Below are 2447 nucleotides of genomic sequence, written 5' to 3'. Positions count from 1 at the left end.
GTTTCCCCATCTATTTCCCATGAAGTGGTGGGACCGGATGCCATGATCTTCGTTTTCTGAATGTTGAGCTTTAAGCCAACTTTTTCAGTCTCCACTTTCACTTTCATCAAGAGGCTTTTGAGTTCCTCTTCACTTTCTGCCATAAGGGTGGTGTCATCTGCATATCTGAGGTTACCTCTATACTAATTAAGCCTAACTCTTTGTCCACTCTGGTTTTCACTAAAATACAACACATACTGTCTAAATTTATGTTTTTAATCTTTACCTGAATGCCTTCAGTCCTGCCCAGCGTCGCCTCTCTGAAATAACCATTTCATATCTTCTTCTTTCTCTAACTTCTGATACTTCTTTTCTGCTCTTTTCTGTTGAACTTTTCTCAGACTTCACTGAGAAAATGGAGGCTATCAGAAGAGATTGTTTCTCATCTTCCCACTAACAACCCTGTCAACTCTACCTCTACTCATTTTCCCCCGGTCCTATCTAAGGCCAGTGCTTAATTTGTGCACTGGATCCCACTTACTCTCACCTCCTCAAATTCCTCACGCCTTTCTTTCCTCCTAAATTTCTCTCTCTCCACGTCCCATCAGCATTAAAACTGGAATAATACTTACCTTGAAAATCAACTTTAGACTTCACATTTCCTCTCTGGCTACCCTGTGTTTACTTCAACTCAAAGGGCATATCTAAATCCCCACTCACTGTGTTCAACTCACCATCCATTCTCTGCTCAGCCCACTCTGATGAGGCTCGTGTTCCCAGCCTCCCCCGAAACCAATCTTTTCAAGATTACTAATGACCTTTGCTTTGTTGAGTCCAGGGGCCAGTTCTCAGTTTTCATCTTTCAGGCATTCTCACTAGCATTTGACACAGTTGATCCTTGATTCATTTCCTTTACTTGGCTTGGCTTCTGGGACATCATGCTGCTGCTGCTGCTGCTTCTCCTCCTCTCTTTAATCCATTTCCAGTTAATATTTTTGTGTATGGTGTAAGATAGGGGATCTAGTTTCATTCTTTTGCATGTGGCTGCCCAGTTTTCCCAACACCATTTACTGAAGAGACTCCCTTTACCCCATTGTATATTCTTGGCTCCTTTGTCATAAATTAATTAACCATGTTTGCAGAGGTTTATTTCTTGGCTCTCTATTCTGTTCCATGTGTCTTTCTGTGCCAATACTATACTGTTTTATTTTCTTGGGCTCCAAAATCACTGTGGATGGTGACTGCAGCCATGAACTTAAAAGATGCTTATTCCTTGGAAGGAGAGCTATGACAAACCTGGACAGTGTATTTAAAAGCAGAGACATCATTTTGCAAACAAAGGTCTACAGAACCAAAGCTATGTTTTTTTCAGTAGTCATATACACATGTGAGAATTGGACCATAAAGAAGGCTGAATGCCAAAGAATTGATGCTTTCAAATTGTGGTGCTGGAGAAGACTCTTGAGAGTCCCTTGGACTGCAAGGAGATCAAACCTGTCAGTCCTAAAGGAAATCAACCTTGAATGTTCATTGGAAGGACTGATGTTGAAGCTGAAGCTCCAATACTTTGGCTACCCAATGTGAAGAGCCAACTCATTGAAAAAGACCCTGATGCTAGGAAAGACTGAGAGCAGGAGGAGAAGGGGATGACAGAGAATGAGATGGTTGGATGGCATCACTGACTCAGTGGACATGAGTTTGAGCAAACTCCAGGAGATAGTGGAGGACAGAGGAGCCTGATATGCTGCAGTTCATAGAGCTTCCTTAGAGTTGGACATCAGTTAGCAACCGAATGGCAACAGCAACAAAATACTGTTTTGATTACTATAGCTTTGCAATGTAGTTTGAAGTCAGGGCATATGATACTTCTAGCTTTCTTCTATCTCGAGATTGCTTTGGCTATTCAAGATCTTTTGTGGTTCCATACAAATTTTAGGATTATTTATTCTGTTTTTGTGAAAAATGCCTTTAGAATTTTGATAGGCATTTCATTGAATCTATAGATTGCTGTAAGTAGTATAGACATTTTAACAATGTTAATTCTTTCGGTCAATGATAAACTTCTTTGCTATTCTCTTTGTTTGTACCTGTCCCATGGTTTTTATTATTATTATTATAACCTCAGATATGCAGATGACACCACCCTTATGGCAGAAAGTGAAGAGGAACTAAAAAGCCTCTTGATGAAAGTGAAAGTGGAGACTGAAAAAGTTGGCTTAAAGCTCAACATTCAGAAAACGAAGATCATGGCATCCGGTCCCACCACTTCATGGGAAATAGATGGGGAAACAGTGGAAACAGTGTCAGACTTTATTTTTCTGGGCTCCAAAATCACTACAGACGGTGACTGCAGCCATGAAATTAAAAGACGCTTACTCCTTGGAAGGAAAGTTATGACCAACCTAGATAGCATATTCAAAAGCAGAGACATTACTTTGCCAACAAAGGTCCGTCTAGTCAAGGCTATG

At 40.6% G+C, this 2447-nt stretch overlaps 1 protein-coding gene across 2 annotated transcripts in view; it reads left to right on the top strand.

Moving 5' to 3' along the window:
* The window catches only part of RAD51B (RAD51 paralog B), a 627537-nt gene that overhangs the window by 412446 nt on the left and 212644 nt on the right, over window positions 1-2447 (top strand). The gene's annotated exons all lie outside the window — the stretch shown is intronic.

This window comes from Bison bison, unplaced genomic scaffold (genome assembly GCF_000754665.1).
Source record: "Bison bison bison isolate TAMUID 2011002044 unplaced genomic scaffold, Bison_UMD1.0 scf7180017864239, whole genome shotgun sequence".
In the NCBI taxonomy this organism is placed as follows: Eukaryota; Metazoa; Chordata; class Mammalia; order Artiodactyla; family Bovidae; genus Bison; species Bison bison.
Note: the sequence above shows the minus strand (reverse complement) of the source record. Positions and strands in the feature narration are given on the sequence as shown.